The 18072-nt window shown below is 38.5% G+C and overlaps 1 protein-coding gene across 9 annotated transcripts in view; it reads right to left on the bottom strand.

Moving 5' to 3' along the window:
- The window catches only part of PLCB4 (phospholipase C beta 4), a 187259-nt gene that overhangs the window by 155459 nt on the left and 13728 nt on the right, over positions 1-18072 (bottom strand). For 4 of the 9 annotated variants that reach the window (XM_083857440.1, XM_083857435.1, XM_083857434.1 and 1 more), the window contains exon 2: positions 12054-12113. The gene's annotated coding sequence lies outside the window, so the exon portion shown is untranslated. Of the gene's footprint in view, positions 1-7662; positions 7754-12053; positions 12114-12657; positions 12747-18072 lie in introns of all 9 variants that reach the window. The other 5 variants (XM_083857442.1, XM_083857437.1, XM_083857438.1 and 2 more) reach the window with 3 other exon arrangements.

Raw genomic sequence — 18072 nt, 5'->3', positions numbered from 1 at the left:
TAGCAGCAGTGGACTGCACATGGCCAGTAAAAACAAGAGAGAAGATTCCACTTGTGATGGAAAACACATTATCCATGACAAGGCTAAGAGCTACTTCCAGCAGCATCAGTCCAGTGGTAACCTAGAGTTAGCATTTAATTAGTTTTAACTTATTAGTTAGACTTGTGCCTTATTGGTAGGCACAGCTAGTGAAGTCCTGGCATCCCAAACTAGAAGAGAAATGCTCCCATTCATGTTAAAGGAAGATCAGGAATTTCATCTGTTGTCACAGTAGCAACTAAATACATTATTCACTTTTGTACCCCCTGCTAAAAGCAGAATAGGGTAAAGGAGAAGTGACCACATGATTTGTTTGGTTCAACAGGGTGTAAAATTTCCAACTTGCTTAGCTTTGTATTACAACTCATTAGAGAAGCCACAGGGGAGGAAGTTCTCTTTGTCCTTCTGCACATGCATGGAGAGGGGCAAAATATCCTTTGCCACCTAACAAGAGGACATAAAACAGCTTCCTCAATTATTGGTGTTTTCTGTTACAGGGCAAAATTCAGGGTTCTCTTAAACAAAGGCAGACTATAAATATTTCTTCTCATACAAACCAAACGGTGAAGAGAACAGCAAGACTATCTGCAGTCATGCTAAATTCAAGGTAAGATCCTGAGACACATTTCTTCATATCTTTCAAGAAATGGAAATATTAATTTGGTGTGTTAAGAGTCACACAAATCCTCAACCCATCACCACAGTCCTGTGTTCTACCAGAGTTTTTCTTTTCATATTTATTTGCTGATTGATAAACAAAACTCCGTCACTTTTTGAAATTGCTCAGTACAACTGGAGTGGGCATGGCAACACTGGCCTGGTAAAGGATTACCTACTTCTTAAGAAGCAAAACATACTTGTGATTGACCAGCATCCCTTTTTTGATGCTCTCCTTTCCCACATCAGTACAAGATATGAACATGAGACACTCAAGCACCAAAACAAAGCATTTCAACCACAACCTGCCACAGGAGCTGCAAGACTTTGTGAAAAGGCCTGATCACATCAACAGCTGCCAACTAAGTTAATAAATTGAAGTGACCCACGGGAAAGAAAGGTCAAAAGAAAAACAACAAGCAAAAAAACTCCACAAAACTACCACAATACAAATTTAAACAGCTTCTTCCCTAGAGCCTGTTAATGCGACTAGAAAATCTGGTCCCACTGATGTTAGCAGGCTATGCAGCAAACTCATGATCTTTAAATTTTACATCAGGGGAAACTCAACTGATATAAAATGTTATTAGTGCCTGTGAAGTGCCCTGGCTGAAAAGCTGTCCAGGGATTAGAATAATTAAAAACTATTCAGGCTCTGCCCCTTAAATCTGATTCTACTCCAATAAAACCATTCAATTTTTTCTTTCAACTGTGAGAAGGATTTGGCCTTAAATTACAATACTCTGATAGCTAAATTTACAGAATTAGCAATACCCTGAAAATGTAAAACTGCAGAGAGAAAAGAGAACTCATAAAAAATAAACCTTATGGGATTGTCAATTAAGATATTTTAGCTTCCCAACTTAAAATAAATGGAAAATATGCCATATGAACCTCTGTAGATATTCAATCATTTTATTTTTATTATATTGAGACCCATAATTGTACCTGGAAGGAAGGAAAAACTGGATCACTTTGTCCCCATTGGTCTAAAAGCACAAATACCATCAGGAGACATACCTGACTCTCTGGCAGAATGAGCAGTGATGAGACCTGCATTAGCAAAGCTTCAGATGGAGAAAAAATAATTAGGACAGTCAGAAAAATTTCAGAGGATATAATTGTTCACACAGCTATGGAATAAAATCCACATCATTTTGAACGTTTAACGAAACCATAGCCATGTAAGGAGTGCAGTGCACACCCAATCAAATCTAAACACTGCCATGTACTTCACTACATATGCTGAATAAATCTACTTTTGGACCCTAATTTTACCTTTTGTTATGTGCCCCATACTTGAAACTTAGGATTTGCTCTGGAAAACTTGTTTTGGACTGTACCATGCAGTCTGTAATAGGCTATGAAAAACAGAATCCTTCATGGAATCACATGTGTATGAGCTTCACCAGGTAGGTTTGACAAATTTTCCTTTATCTCTTCCTCACAACATTTGCATAGAAATAATCTTCTAGGTAAAAACGGGTTGACTGGAGTTAATAATGTCCCCTCACTGAACTGAGGTGTTTAAGCTGAAGAAGAGTAATTTGCCTGTGGCGAGGACTTGAGCATAAAAAACCAGCCAAGACAAAGGGTCTTTACACTTAGCAGTAAGCATTTATCACAGTTGACAACGGAAAAATAAAGAATTGCCAAACCAGAAAAAAACTATTCCCAGGAGGACAAAACCAAGACAGAAGATTAAAGTCCACCAACAGCCTGCTCCCGTCCTTCTCTTTATTTATACATGTGGTCAACTGCACCAGAACACATTCAATACAAAAATGTTTGTGCAAGAAAGGCCTTGCTGACAATGTTGCTTGAAAAATTGTCCTGAAGGAACATTTCCATAAGAGACATTTTATGAAGGCAGTCTTGCTATAGCCCTAATAACTGCAAACAGCAAAATAACACCGCCAGTAAAGCAGAAGCAGCAGCTCTCTACTGCAGCCCATAAAATCAGGGTAGGCAAGTTTCTAACAGCCTCCTATTTCAGTGCCAGACTTGTCAATATTCCCCATTTACAGCTCCTCTAAAAGGAGTAATAAACCATCTGCATCTCTGTTTAAGTAAAGCTTACAGAAAACACTTCAATGGAAAAGGGACAAAACTTTCAAGTAAAGAATGCAATGAAAAATGCCTCTACACTTAAAAAATGCCCACGAGATGAGTGAATCTGAGCTCTTTATTTCACTGCCTTTTATATCTTCCCAAAGTATCTCACAAACCCCAAGTACCTGGTACAGCCAGACCTCAAAGTGGAGCTGACACAGTGCAGCAAACATTTTGTTTACCAGAGACATTTATAATTCAATTTGCAGACATTTGCAAATGTTAGCTTTCAGACTGCTCTCATAATGGGTTGTTTAACAACTCAGGATATGCACAGGAACTGTGGATGTATCAGGATAATCATTCTTAGGAGTAAATCATTCCATCTAGCCTTTTAGTAATGTTTTAGCCTCAAAATGACAAACAGAAAAAGCTACTTCAAGCAACACAGACTCTTGGTTCTAAGGAAATCTCTCTGGTTGACATGTTACACACTTAAGAAAACCCAGTATCCAATAATTTCTAACTAATTGTATCCTGAAGATTTGTTGTGATGTTTGGAAAGCCTCTGGATGGTTTACTCCAATCTTTGGTGTTGAGTGCAGATGTGCAATACCCCTCAAAGGAAACTACAGATTATATATATAATTTTTTTTTGGCAGATGAAAAGCAAAATTAAAAATTAGTTTGCAGTAAAATTTTCATTTTGGGGAGGGTTTTTTAATAACTTTTAACATTTCCTACCAAGTTTTAATTTAAATTACTTCAGCAACCTAGCAAAAGAATCAGTCTATTAGACTTTATTGTCAAATTCCAAATAAAGCTTACAGACAACTCCAAATGTCAAAACATGCTACATATCACGCAACCATGGGATCATTAAAAAAAAAAAAAGATACCGTCTTTAGTGTGAAGAGGGACAAAATGCTTTTAAAAAGAATTCTTAATAAAAACCAAAAAAAATACTAACTGAAACCCACCCCACATTTCAAGATCCTCAAGTAACTAAGAGAGTTCAGGTACAAACTTCCAAAGCTACAGAGAAGGAAGATAACTTTTTTCACCTTTCTGTAAAGTGTCAAAATGTAATATTAATTCTTCCTGCTCTCACAAAATCTAAAGAGGACTACCAAGCTATTAAACCTTCTGGTGGATCATTTGTGGTATGAGTTATTAGCATAATTGGGGGCACACTTTATTCTGACCTTTGTAAAACTTTCATTTCCCAAATGTGATAGATACAAAGTGCTTTTATAATACCAATAATGATTATTTCCTATGGGAAACTGCCAATTATAAGTTGGTGAAAAATGCTATATCAGATGTACATTGAGAAAATGAACACACCTACCAACAGTCAGACTAAAGCCATTCTTCAAATATTAATAAAGTTTTTCCCTTCCATGAAATACAACCTGTACATTTTACTCCACCTCTATCCTTGTCAGGCCATTCTTTCAACAAGAATAAATGTTTGATTAGTGGTTAAATACAGCATTTCTGCTGTATTTCTTTCCCTGGCAGTAAACCAACACATGTGGTAAGCTGTTTTAACATTTAACCACTTGACTCGAATTCACATTGTTCATATCAAATCACATCAAGTGGCAGCAAAAATACTCAAGATAAGGAAACAAACCTCATGTTCTGGACACAATTCGTAAAGGAAAAAAAAAAAAAAAAGGCACAGCAAAGATAAGCAGTAAACTGTCAAAGAGCTTGGGGTTTGGGTTTATAATATTGACTTCAGCACCTTCTGCTGCAGCCACAAGTACAACAGGTATTGGCTTCAACAGCATCATCTCCTGCTCTGTGTCACCTGCTGTCCTCTGTCACTCCTGCCAGCTCCAGCTCGTGTGAACTGCCAGGAAAAGAAGGGACAGGGAAAGCACAGCCGAGCCAAAACTGCTGAACACACTGGGCAGAGGACATGACAACTGCCCTACCACCAATATACCATCACTTTCACAGCAAATCAGTGCAAATTAACACAGAAAAGAGGAGTAATAATAATGAAAAAAACTGATTCCAGATTATATGCGACAACAGAATGCTGATACATCAGTGATGAACAGAGGAAAGCCTCTGATTTCCTTCAAAAGATGCACCTGGAAACCACCTCAAACTGCTTAACATTTTAAAAGGGTAAGCTGCCCAGTTCACCAACTGTGTTTAAATACAACTTACAAAGAAAAAAATTCTATAGAATCCAGGCAACAAATCATTCCGTTAAGACATGTAAAAAAAAAAGCCATAAGAAAAATAATTTTCAACCACATAAGTTTATTTTTTTGATTGTCAGAATATCTAGCTAGCTGCCTACTACATCCTTGACACAAAAGCAAACCATAAAGGCCTGCAGAGAAAAAAGGAATCCCACTAGTTTTCAGGCAGACAGACCCAAAAGACTTGTAGACAGACTTGTATGGCCAAATGCTCAGAACCAGGAGCTGGATACACACATGTGACCACCTGATATAATGAGGTAAGTGAAGGGTTGCTTCCTTTGTAAGGGAGGACTCTGATCATCAGGTCATTTATAAAAACACCTTCTGCAAACCAAGCATAAATGGTCAAAGCCTTCCAAGTGTATAAAAATGTAACAAAGCCCAAGAAAGGGGTGCTGCAGATCTTGAAAAAGCAGTTTATTCATCAACACAAGAAATACTACAGTAGCTCCAGAGATGTCCTCCCAGCTGCTAACCCAGACTGCAAAAGATCCCATTATGATCATGTTTAGGATCCGAATTCTCAGTCTGGTGCAGATCAAAGAGAAAAAAATGCAGTTATGAAATCTAAGTAGATTTGCTTGCCACTTTTCATTCTAATGTTTAACAAGTCATATTAGTTTTGAGAGGAAGAAACAACAGCTAAAATATAAACTACTGAAAAGTGGCATGTGTGTCGTTAAGCAATAAACAACATTCCTTATTTGTCTGTCTTTCCCTTTGGGTACAGAAAATAACTAGACAGCAGCCTCATCACTCCACATACTGTACCTTTCAAAACTTGGCACAGCACCTCTTACACATTGTGTTTCAGATCAAACAGCTCAATATGTGCTTCAGAGATCTGGCAGCAGTTCTTTTGGGAGTTATTTCCTACTTTTCTGGCTTATGCAACCTGTCAAGCTTGGAAAATTTACACTTAGTAGATCCCAAATATGTACACAGAGAAAGAGGAAATCATAATAACCACGATTATAAATGAAGTGTTGAATGTCAATTTGATTTGCCACAGGTATTTCCATTGCCTCCAAGAAATCATTCCGACGTGGAACAGCACGTGCCACTTTCTCAGCCTGCAGTTTTCACAGGTACTGTGATCAAAAGGGATTTGTTTGGGTAAGCAGTGGGGCAGACTCCATAACACACACACACACACACACACACACACACACACACACACACACACACTCTCCCTGTTCTCTACTGCAATACTCCTTTTAAGAGCAAAATTACAACAGATAATACATGAACAGTAGAATAAAAGCAAGCTCTGGGAAAGCCAGAAGATATTGAGAAGTTTTGCCTTTGATTAGCATCTGTTTACAAATTTTATTTTTTACATTCAACCAGACACTGCTCCTCCATATCAGACCACAAAAGCAGTAACAGAAAACATCCCTCTGAAATTTTCCATAATTTAATAGTTTAAAGTCATTGAAAATACTGGAAGAAAAATCCCTTCAAAATACAATGCATTTTTTGGCAATAATTCAGTAATTTTCCTTTTTGGCTTTGCCAGAAAACAGTAAGGGTTAAAGTGCATGAATGCACTATTCATGTGACATAAGAAGACACATCAGTTTTAAAAGAGAGCATCCAACAGGGCAGTAATCTTGCTGTATCAATAGTAGGCCTTGGCAGATAGTTTCAACAGGAGAAGAGAGTCAGAAATGAATAAAACATTTTGTCCAAACTCAGCTGTGCATGACCTCTTGCTTTCTTTCCCACCACGTAGGTATTTCCTGTATCTGACAGTTTTATTATGACATTCCCCACTTTTGCTACCTTGCTTCCTTTATCTTGCAGCTCTCCCCATACTTTTCAGATCATCCTGCTTATTCTTTCACTCTCCATTTCTCTCATATTTGGCCTCAGTTGAAGTCAGTGGTAAAAATCCTACTGATGTGTCTGCAGTGGTATCCCTTGGGAATGTGGGAATGTCACTCACCATTCTCTGCCACCCCTGCCCTCCAGCTTTGGCACTGAGTCATGTCAACTTTGTGTAGGCTGGGAAAAAAAGGAAGAGTTTCCTTCCTCCACTCCCTTCTACTGTGCTCTCTCCATTTCCAGACACACACTCCTGCTGGATAACTACAGCAGATTCTTGTGCTCTGGTTTGCTCCTGTGTTCAACACAGTCCACTAAGAAAACAACCAGAAAAAAGAAAAGGGGGAGAAGGGAAGCCATAAAGAACCCCAATACATCTTGAGAGAGCTGAACCTTAGCAGAACAAAATGGCTCGCAAGAACCTCACTTCCTTCAGGTTTTATTGAGCCCAAACAGTACACGGTGCCATTTTGTATCACTCATTTTCTGACCTGTTCTTTCCAGACTCTGCACTTTTGGATACTAAATCAGGTCTTCACACATTTTAAAAGAAGGTTTAACTTCAGGCATTGATGAAATAGAAATTTTGAATAAAACAACACTATGATTTAGTTCTTTGCATAATCTGTTCAACAAAACAGCAAATCTTTCCTTCCTGGGGAATGGCAGATAAATCTTTCAGGGGACAGTTTTATAAGGCAGTCCCTTAAAGAAATACACAGGCAAAGAAAACAACCTTTCTCAGCCTGAGACAACTCTTATCATAAACAACTAAAATTTACAGGATCCAAGATTTGTTTCCTCCCTTTTTCTGCATTAGAATGTCTGATGATTCAGATGTGGTTGCAGACAGACCTACCACAGACTAATTTGAGGCAGCAGTCTGGTAAACTTTGGAATCCTCTCCAGAAGTCCACCAGTCACCCATTCTTTCACCATTAACTTTTGCTCTGGCAGAAAAAATGAAAACTGACTCAGATTTAAAATAAATAAATAAATAAAAATCACAGAATTATGGAATACTTTTGATTGGAAAGATTTAATAATGGTTAAATGTTATCTAGTCCTGCAATGAGTGGGGGCATCTTCAACTAGACCAGGTTGCTCAGAGACCAACCCAGCCTAACCTTGAATGTTTCCAGGGATGGGGCACCCACAATCTAACTGGAAAACCTGCTCCAGTTTTTCACCATCCTCTTTGTAAAAAATTTATTCCTTGTGTCTCACCTAAATATACCCAGTTTCAGTTCAAAGCTATTACCCCTTGTCCTGTCACTAAAAAGTTGGTCTTTATCTTTAAGACTCTCTTAAATACTGAAAGGTAGCAATAAGATCCCCCTGGAGCCTTCTCTTCTCCAGATCAGAAATGACTTTTTAGAATGTTATTTATCAGGTCTACTTTTGGGCCAGCTCAAGTCCCTGATTCACTCCTCACACAGGCTTTTGGTGTGAACAAGCATCCAGGGACAAGAAATTAGTCTCCATCCTCACTCCTTTCTTTATTACAAGTGTCAGTGTAAATGTACATGAAACTACAAAGCACCTGACAACCAGCCAAGACAGTCACAACTTCCATATTTTTAATTATCAGTATGCTTTTGTTATCACTTGCTTTTTAGCTCTCAGAGCTCTGCCTCCTCTCTAAACCAACAATCTTTCTCAGGCTGAGATCTTTGCCGCTATATGCATTTTCTGCCCCTTCCATGCTTACCTCTCTCATATAAATGTCTGCACAATGCTGGATTTTGCTGTAATTAAACAGAGCACTATTCCAAAGGAAAGCATGAAGACAACAACATGATCACAAGCAGCAGGGAATATTTGGAAAACAATACTTCATCTGGATGCAGTAAGCTTCATTTATTTTTCTTTCGACTCTCTATTTTTGTTTTATACTGTTGACTCCAAGTTTTAACGACCGAAGATATTTTAAGCATTCCTGACCTAGAAATGTGCTAAGAATAAGAGAACTTTATTATAAAGAAAACATTGGCCATCTGAAGGGAAACTCAGTGTATACCCCACCTTAGGAAGCTATGCACGTTGCTTATGAATATCAGATAAGTTTTCAGACCTAAAAGAACTCAGTTTCCAGAAGACAGAGATAACATGGATAAAGAATCAGATGGGCTGTAGGATTCAGTGGACCTGATTAAGTGAACAGTTGGGGGATTCACGGCTAAGATGGATATAAAACCCAGCTGAAGTAGAAAATACCCCCCAAAAATATGTTAAATGTTGTGTTTTCAGGGACAGTAAGAAGATATCCAGTGGAGACACAGCCTAAAGAGGAGTGAAAACCTCTCTATTTTGACAACAGCAATCTGACCAATGGCTTTGGTCTCTAACAAGAAGGGCAACTTTTCTTTATTTTCTCCCCTATAAAGTGCCACTTCCATTTGAGACAGGTTACCATGCCCTTTATAATGACCAGGCAGCAAATATTTGGGACTAAAACTCATCCTGAATTATGCTCAGTAGGTGTGAGAGTTCCACCCTGGCACAAGAAAAACAAGTGCAAAATATTTCTGTGATTGCAGCAGGCAGATTACACAGAGAGAATGTCATCGAGGTTTGGCCAAGGAATGCTGCTCTTAGCTCTCCAACTCTGAGATACAGTGACACACAAGTACCCACAGGAGCACAGGTAATTTAATCAAAAATGCACATGCCAAATATTCACACCCTCTCCTTCACAATAAAAAACAACTTCTGCAATTCTGTCAATATACCACAGGGATCTTTTTTCACCTCCATAAAAATCAGCTATGAAGTGTTGATGAATAAAACCAATGAGCTAACTGTGAGGAACAGTACATTTTTTTAATTATTATTCCAATCAGGAATTCCCAGTGAACATCATGCCCAGTTATACACTACAAACTTGAACTGGGATTCAGCCCTGCCTCCTTTCAACACTGTTGGAAACCATGGTTTATTTAAAGGATTTTCTTTGGCTACTTTTCTCTTCAGCTCAATCTCTTTCTAGGATTAGGAGAGGGGTCAAAGTTCCTGCAGCTCCTGATTATTCAATAACATGACTAATGTTCTCCTAAGGGGAACATGATTACAGGTAAATGATGTGTTATGATAAAGGCACCATCTCCCATTTGCACAGCTCTGTCCTCCCACCCACCACTATGTAAACACAATAAACCCTTAAAGACTCGCTGCCTGACCTCATCTCCTGAAGAAATACTACCTGGAATCACACTGTAATGAAACACAGGATAGCACAGAATGGCCCCATTTAATCTTCAACAATATGATATTTTAACAGGCTTCTACCCAGAAAACCTCTCCCAGGCATCCCCAGTGCAACCAGTATTAACTGCAGCATGCTGTTCACAGACCCTAAAACTGGCTGTGCAAATTGTGACTGCCTGGGGTGACTTTTGTGTTGTTATTGAGCCAAATCCTCTTCATATTTACTTGACGCAAAAATTCAGAAGTTCTGAAAATTGCTGTTCCTTTTTTCACAAAGTTTTTGAGGTCTTTGATTTTCAGGACAGTGTGGAAAGCCTGTGGCATATCCTTCTTCGTGCTGTGTTTAAGTAGTTAAAAAGAGGATCCAGTGGAAAATGAAAAGCAACATCCCTGACTTCCTTCACTAACTCCAAAGGGGCTTTTCTCTCTAATATTTACTCTTATTTTGAAAGCATCAAATATAACAGACACTCTAGGTAAACTCATTGATCCCCTATTCCTTTATCAGTCTTAACAAATAAACCAACAGTTCTGCCATTAATAGGAATTCATTAAAAGTCTCTTATTAGTAAGATTTCTACCGTTGCACCTGAATAAGAAGTCAGCCTTATCTGTACTTTCAGACTATTCCTCTACAAAGATATTTACAGAAGTTTCTACTTTCCAAGAAAGCTATTTCTGGCTAATGTAGGCTTATTTTTTCCTTTTTTAATTATTTTAAACTGTACTTGTGCCCACGGAAGAATTATTTTTATCAGTTACAAATAAACAAACCAATTGTGACAGAACACCAGGTCACAGTGCAACAGATTCCCAAATGCTTGTGGCATAAACTACATGGATAAAACAACAATCCAGGAGTGAAAAACAAGAAAAACAAGTCTGTTTAAATCACTGATGCCAAGGTAGGATAGGTAGAGCATTGCCTACAACCTTTGTACCCTTACTTCTAATTCCACACTTCTATATAAACACCACAACCACATCCTTTGGTGTCAGTGACTTTTTCTGCAATGAAATCTTCCTGCTAAAAATCCCTTTAGAGCAGATTCATCAGCAACTGGAATCCTCATCTGAGATTTTTCATGTGATTTCATTTCAGACAACATGGGAGAATTCTTCACATGAATTTAGGTGTGGGTTTAGATCAACAACAAAAAGCAAATGCACCACCTCATCGTTATCACTTCCAAAAATTTTAGTGAGAAGAGTAGTACATGAAGTCTGTGCCCTGCTCTGTGCCTATGCACTAGGACAGGAGTCAAAGAATTCATCCAAGCTAGGCTTGAGCTCTCAGTCAGGATTAGCCAGGGTCTAACATTTGCCACAACAACTTTTTGAGCCTGCTAAAGCAACCAGATTGCTAAAGCAAATAGAATTTTGTGCCAGCTTGGTGCTTCTGGAGGAAAAGTAGTTTTTAGGCAGCAGAAGCCAATAGGATAAGAATCCTCTATGCCAGTGGGATGGATAAAGCTTTACTCAGACTAAGAAGAGAACATAAATTGGTATGCAAGTGACCCATCCCTGATTACTAAAAAAAAAAGTAAAAAACTTGTTCTCCACAAATATGAGGTGAACAGAATCTTCTGGAACCACACAGAGACTCCAGAACTTAAACTGACTTTTCAGCTGTTCAGGAATGGTTATCACTGGAGTTTATTGGGCCTGAGGGGGGACACACAAAAGAACAATTTCTACTCATCCATACTTTCCAGAATGTTAGATTTCAAAAAGATAAGGCCTCTGAGAACTTTGAATACTCTCATCTGGCTGTGTCTGATCAACCTCGCATGTAGAGACTTCCGTGATGTCAGGATATCTGGTTTCAGGAGAGCACAGAATCCTTTGAATTTACAGTTATGACCTAAATTAGTAATAGCTTCTCTCCTCTCATGGACCCCAGCTGCTGCTTTTTCAGAACACGTTTTTTATTCTACTGATATGGACATTGCAGCATTGCAATGGTAAACCACAGTTCAAATGTGAAGTAGATAATCTAGTAGAAAACAGAATTAAAACGTTAAAAGAACAGAAAATGCATACCTTTTGAAAATCAGAAATTGTTCTGTAGAAATTCACATTGTAGAAGTTGTTTTCCTTTCCCTGAAAAAAAAGAAAAAAAGAAAAAAAAAGCCTTAATTGTGCATATTCATATTTAATTACCTAATAAAATCACGGTAAACGACTTCAAGACCTTCTCTTCCCCCCAGAAATAATTTCTCCTTATGGATAAGAATATTTACACTTTGGCAAACAAATACCATGTGCTCAGTGGATCTTTCTTTGAAGTTAAGTTTATTTTGAAATTCCTGTTATTTAAGCAGAAGTATCATAGCTGCAGGTGACACGAACACATGGTGCCCATTCTTCCAAGCCTTTAAAACTAGAAAGCAAGAGAATGGAGACCAAGGATGGAACAGTGCGTCAGGAGCAGGGAAAAGAAAGTATTTTATTTTGAGACATATACTCAGGTCTCTTTATCATCCCAGCTTTGGGTAAAAATTAAATTATACCATTGTTATTAGTGCTAGAATATATTTTCTCCATTGCTTTTGCCAGCACTTTGGAAGGATGGAAGCATCTAGTTCTGTCTTTCCCCATCTTTAGAGGGGAAGGGGTAGCACAGAGGCATTCAACACTTCTGTACCTCTGAGCAGGACAAGTGGGCAGGGCTGCTTTGGTGGTGTTACTTTTTACTCCCCTTTTTTTCAAATGCACAAACCCAAATATTTCCACCTGTAAGACATAAGCATGAGATCTTCAAATGGACATGAGCCCCTCAGCAAGCAAAGCAGCAGGTGTACACAAATAGCGATGAAAATGACAAAAGGGTGCCTAAAAATGAAATCAAATTCAAATTAGAAATCCATGCTTTATAAGAGACAATTTTTTATATTTAAAAAAAACCAAATGTCTTCAGTATTATTGAAAATAATATAAAATTGACTGTTGCTTTTTCAAGTAATTTTTATCAAGAGCTCCTGCATATTAGATCAGAAGCTGTATTTTTCTCTCTTAAATCAAGCTTCATCTTTCTTCCTTTATAGAAACAATAAATTGAAGCCTAAAATTGAGAACATCTCAATATGCACTAGGTGCATACATAGAACTAAAGTTGATCTGATACTCTTCAGTTTTATGAGGTTTAAGTTTAATGAGAAGAAGAAGAAAAAAAAAAAAAAGAAAGAAAAAAATCTCAATATTAGAAACAGATTGTAGAAAACAAATGTTTCAGCCAAGGGAAGCCAGAGCATGTTGTGGGTCTAGCACTTGCTTTGAGAACTCATGGTACATAAAACATCCTGAGTATGAGACCAGAGGGACTGAGAACCACAGCAATCACAATTACAGCAACGAGGGCAGTTAAAGAAAATAGTTTCCTCTTCTGTTAAATCCTCCCAAAGTTGCCAAAAATGTCTATTAAAACAGAAGTTGTTCCAAATCAGAAATAGCGATGCTGAGAGGATGATACTTTGTTCTCATTAAATATTGACAGCATGCTCTTCTAGTAAGAGACTACACAGTGATTTCACTTATTTTTTTAATGTCTCAAATGCTCTCATTTTGCTGGTGCACTTTTAGGCTGACCTCAGCAGCTCATAATTACATGACAAGATATCACTGGGTCTCTAGGACTTCTCAGCTTCTGGGTCAACTTCATGCTAAAATAAACTCCCTGTTCAAAACACATCTGTGGTGGGAAAACAAAGATATTACAGGAATATTTTCAAGTGTACAGATTACTCTGTTAGTCTGCAATAAGAGATACACCTCAGATGTTTCTGTTCTCTTGCAGATTGTGGTCAGATTTCAACAGAGTGACATCAGTGTCAGATCCAGCCCAGCTCCACTGGAATCAGGAGCATGTCACCATCCCTAATGCACATACCAGGAACAGGACCTGCTTCCCAACTGGTTTTAATCAGCCACAGCTTTCTGGGCAGAATTGCCACTGGGCTCTGAAATTTCTCATGTTCCATGTAAACACATGAGTACAATCTCATAAATCCAATGAAGAAAATAGGTTTCCTTTTAGTTATGCAACTACCAAAACCCTCTCTCTCTTTTTACCAGTTAAGTATTTCTTCAGAAGCTTGTGTCCAAAATCTCCAGTGGTCCTTTCAGTGAGACTATAAATTCTTTGAGGGAAACACTTGGAGCCAGAGTGAAGTCTCACTTACAGAAACACTGAGCCGTTTGTAATTCACAGTAACAGGACAACTGAGGGAGGAATGGACAGTGGCTGCAGCCTCAGCTTTGCCCTTCATTCCAGAGCTGGGTGTAAAGGCTAAATACAAAAACCCTACAATTTGCACTTTTCTCATGTTCAAAAAGAAAAAGAAAAAAAAATTTGAATGTGAATAAGCTGGTCTTAAGTACCTTGATGCCTGGTGGGTTTTTGTTTGTTTGTTTTTGTTTGTTTGTTTTGTAAAGGATCTTTAATTTGATGTTCCTCCCTTCCTGAACACCTAACCAGATATCACAGGATTTCAGCTGCACCTGAACACCAAGGCAGGTGTAGAGGCATCAGATTCTGATGTGCTCAGTGTTCATTCTGGCTACAACACACATTCCTTCACTGCTGTTAAGTAAAGCACAATGTGCTTCTTCACTTGTCACCTGGTCTTTCCTGTCACCTTAAATACACCCCATGGGTTTCCTCTCTCTTCATGACTTAACCCCCTTATAACTTACCAGGAGAGCATGTACTTTTGCAAGAGACCCAGCTAAATCAAAATAATCCTTCAAAAGGATAGATGACCTTCATCAAGACTCTGGGCCTGCCAACAGATTTTTTGTTTCTTTTATTTTCAAGCAGAAAACAAGTTTTCATCCACAGGGATCCATCATTCAAGGTTCTTTTTCACCTGTCACTCTGAAAAGCTCAGGCAGAATGACCTGACAGGAACACACTTCTGCAAGTCTATGACTTTCTCATTGATGGACACTTGGTTAGGATAATCACCTCCTTCAGCTACCCAGAGTATAACTTTAGAACTCCAATAAGGACCTTTTGCCTCATTCTAATTAGAAGCGAAGTACAAGTACCCAATTTAGAAAAGACCATTAGAGTCTTAATTTAAACATGACAATTTTAGTCTGTCAATATACTGAAATAATCATTACCTACCAAACTTTCACTTATTTTGGGCCAAAAAAGAACTCCAACCATACCTCATTAGTTAATTTTAGACACACAACTGTTAACATTTTTCACTCATGAATTGCCCTGTATGTCCCTAATCTGGATGCATTGCTTCTAAAAAGGTCTTTTCTTTGGGTTTTTTTTTTTTGGGTTTTTTTCTTTTTTCAAGATCTAGGAGTAAAGGAAAAAAAAAAAAAAAAAAAAAAAAAAAAAAAAAAAAAAAGCACCAGAAGAGGCAAACACACAAGGCAAAAGGAAACCCTGAAAAATTCCCTGTCATTCTCACACTTGGGGGCAGGAAACCACAGAGAGTGATGTGGTGTCAGCACCCTGCCTCCCACCTTCCACAAGCCAGGCTGTTCCAGCAAGGGCCTCGCTGCTGCATCGCTCACTCTTGTGTGAGGCTTCTGAGAAAGCCCAGTTCCCTTCCTGGAGTGGAGCCTTGCCAGGGACATCAGTCTGTTGCTGCTGACATACTCCACACATAATTTGGTGGCTTCCTGCTAGAGGCATTACATAATTTGAGCCTCTGGCATATCTTTCTGGAACGTTTTGTGTACTCGCCCGCAGGATCAGCAGCATCTTCAGCTACCAGATAACTCTGCACCTTTTCTTCACTGATCCTCACCTGGATGGCACTGACTACAGGCACAGATGGCTGTTCATCCCAAGTAAATAAAAACTTGACAGTATGACTCCCAAAACAGACAAAAGGAGCAGGCAACCACACAGTTAAACACCATTGATGGTCATAGGAATACCATGAAGGAAATCACTTTCATAAACCACAGAATTCTATCAAGGGCTGTTGCATTCAGCTTCACTAAGGCAGAAACTTATTAATCAAAGAGAGCACACAGCCTCCTACTACTACAACACACAGCCCACCCTTAAGTCCAAATCTGCCTCCAGCCATTAAATCCTGAGTTGAGAGTTCTTGATTCGCAATCAAGGTGCCTCCAACTAAATTTAAAGGTAAAATCACTCCCTGATGTTTGCTGAGCAAGATTCAGGACACTGCCCTCCTGAAACAGCCAGACTATTATCACAGAGATGTCAAGCAGTTGGAGCCCAGAGATTCCACTTCATGAAAAGCACATCAATTGATAATAAAGTACACCCTCCAAAATGATATGTAGATAATAGATTCTTTTAGACCTTTTTCTACAGAATGAGTTATATTTATGTGATAAACCCCACATAAGTTAAGCCAAGCAATAAACAACTGTAGCATTTGTTCAATATGGGACAGTTACTACAAACTCTTATCAGTATGCAAATGTAATAGCACCAAGAAACACAATCTGCAATTTGACTCAGAGAATTTCAGTGTGTCTTGGATGTAATTATATACCATCCTACAGCTCCTGCAGGAAATTATACCTATGGTTTAGGAAAGTTATTATTTTTTCCTTTTTTCTTTCTTTTTTTCTTTTTTTTTTTTCTAGGGGGAAAAGAAGATGTGCTCAATTTTTAGTCACCTATAGTAATTATCTGGAACCAAAATCATCATGCTGGAGTTTAAGAGGTTTTCAATCTATGAAATTACTCACTGCTGATGAAAGCATTAACAATCCAAGACTTCACTTACAGCATTGCAAAGAATCCAGGTCAATTATGGGTAAATGCTTTTACACAGCTTGGGCCAATGAAATTAATTATTCTCATAAAAACCTGCACTCCAACCAAGAGTAAAGTTGAAGGGTGTCTCACCATAATTCAAAGAGGACAGAAAGGAAGGGGCAGGCCTAGACTCCAACATGGAAAGCAGGCAGCTAACACAGGCACTGAGGAGCATGCAGCAGGTGACAAGGTGGGAAGAGGATGGATACTCCTTTCAGGCCAGCAAGCCAGCAACTGCCAGCACTTCATATCACTAGAGATAAAATCTGATGTCTCCTGGGAAAGCTCAGCATCATCACATAAATCCTACTGCAACCTAATCATTCTTTTGGGATGTACTCTGTGTTCCAGAAACTGGGAGCTTGCTCCTTGCCAATCTCGCTCTGAAATGTAGGCCAGCAGCTCTAACGTAGCAGGTTGTGATCCCTGCTTCTAGTATCCCAATCCTCCACAACAGCAAGAGAAAGGGATTAAGAAGCATTATTTTTCCCCCCGAATATTTACTGAGATAATTCCATACCATACTATAATACAAGATTATTTTGCACAGTGGAAAATAACACAGAATGGGCCCATCATTTTATGGAAACCTCTTGGTCCCATCACTCTTGGCTGATCACATTGGGCATGTTCCTCGAGGAAAGTTTAACAGCAAACTCTTCCAAACATACTAAAAAGATGCACTCAGCTTCTTCATACAATACCTTTTTTTTTTTTGGTAGTCATATTTTTAAAATTATTTCATAAAACATTATTAATATCTAAAGCCATCTGTGTTTCTGGAGAATACTCCTTTCCATCCTCTCTTTTCTTCCTACTGCGCTGCAAAGCAAAGTTTTTTTAATTACAACCACTTTTATGCCAGCAGATGTTACATTACACAAAACCACTTTGCTGCAAGTTCAAGAAGAAAGTGGTGGGAAGAAGTTTACATAACCAGACATCATCAACAAAAGCAAGAGAGCCTGGCAAACCACAGGCTGTAGTCATTTAATTCACACAAATCTGTCTTCCCCTTTCTCACTCTGCTTTCCAATTTGTTTTAATTCCATAGGAGGCTCTGACTGGAAGTCACTCCATAATGCATTGCAAGGTTTAAATGCCAGCAGCTTTTCTTGTCTTGACAAAATGTACAGAGCTAAAATTTAATTACAACTGGCTCAAATGCACTTTTGTTTTGCTTCTACCCACCTGGAACACATAGCCCGTTTAAACTAAACATGTTTAGTCACTGGATAATAGGAAGGATTACAGAAAAGTTACACTGTAATAAACAGAGATACATTTCAAAAT

Source organism: Zosterops lateralis, assembly GCF_965231275.1.
Source record: "Zosterops lateralis genome assembly, chromosome: 3".
Lineage (NCBI taxonomy): Eukaryota > Metazoa > Chordata > Aves > Passeriformes > Zosteropidae > Zosterops > Zosterops lateralis.
This window is presented reverse-complemented; position numbering and strand designations above follow the sequence as displayed.